Raw genomic sequence first — 1,465 nt, forward strand, 5'->3', positions numbered from 1 at the left:
TTTACTTGAGTAAAGAAGTTTAATCAGTACTTCCACTTTTACCAGAGTATTTTTTAACACAAGTATCTGTACTTTTACTGAAGTACGGAAAGTGAGTACTTTTGCCATCTCTGCCTGTCAGATAGTGTTTCCCTTGCTTAACATGGGGGAACACTATCTCATGCGGTGTAAATATCATCAGGCCGCATTACCTCTACTCATGGGTGTGAAGTTTTTTAACAGGGCGCTCAGATCTGGTCAGTGTATGAAATTAATAACTGGGGATGTCTAATTCTGAAATACTGTGTGTTTGGGTTGTTATAGATACTGCAGCATCCATCCATCCTGATTTCTCCCTTTCTCCATATAGGGTAACATTTGATCTTTCACGCTCTCCTTAGTTCCCCTGTGGCGCGAGCACAGGGTGGCTGTTACACGCCTTTAGTGAGCATGCGCGTTTCCTGTTGCTTGCGCGGTGAACGTGCCGACTGCGCTGTCTGGAGATGCAGGGGAAGCCGTATCTGATTGGGAAACGCAGCTCGATGTAACACCAGTATTTCCATCTGGAAAATGCTGTTTTGCTGCTGGAGTCCTCCTCACTTTCCATCTCTCTGTGTATGCTGTACGTTAACAACCGCCAGCGAAAACACCCACCTACCCAACTGACAGACGGAATCTTACTATACATCAGCAAATCTTATCCTCCACGCTCTCATCACAAGGCGCGCAAGTCCTATCATGAAAAAAAGGTTCATGGTGAGACCTGAGTAACGTGCAGTAACGTGGTGTCGGCAATGGTAACTGCGTTATAAAGTAATTAGTTAGATGGACGGGGGCAGGGAGCCAGCTTGGGACGGAGCGACCAAAGCCGACCCTACACTGGTGGTAAGGCAGGCGGAGGGAAGCATAACGTCATCGGGTTGGGTTTGGTCGCTCTGTCCCTTTCCGCCGGGGTCCCCGGACCAGCCCCGGAGCTGATGGCTCAGTTTGAATGCCCAGTCCAGACCAGTTATGCTAGCATTACTATCAACAGCTTAGCAGCAGAATCATACTTCCAGCTTGTGGTTGTAAAATTGCCTGCTTTGTAATTCTTGTAGAAGTAAATCCAACGATAGGCTAAACTGGTGTCTTACATCTACCTCTATTCATGTTCTTGGGCCAGTGAACCAGTGGGCTGGACTGTATGTCAATTTTGGGGTGTGACAAAAGTACAGGCCAGAACCACATAAGGCAACATCCCTGAATTGACATCAGTTCGGTGCTTCATTTGGATTCACACGTTTTATGGTAGAGAAATCCCATGCGAGAAATTTGTAGAGAAAGGTGTCGATGGGGTTTGAACTTCTCTGTACATCCATTTCACCCATTGAACTAGGGTCATTCATCTATGACAACTGAAACTCTGTTTTGCATTCTATGACCCCTTTAAATTAGGTTGGGTCCGGATCTGGACCACAGTCTGCTAATCCATTACCTCTGCTCTAGG

This window comes from Cyprinodon variegatus, unplaced genomic scaffold, assembly GCF_000732505.1.
Source record: "Cyprinodon variegatus isolate N-32 unplaced genomic scaffold, C_variegatus-1.0 Scaffold2965, whole genome shotgun sequence".
NCBI lineage: Eukaryota > Metazoa > Chordata > Actinopteri > Cyprinodontiformes > Cyprinodontidae > Cyprinodon > Cyprinodon variegatus.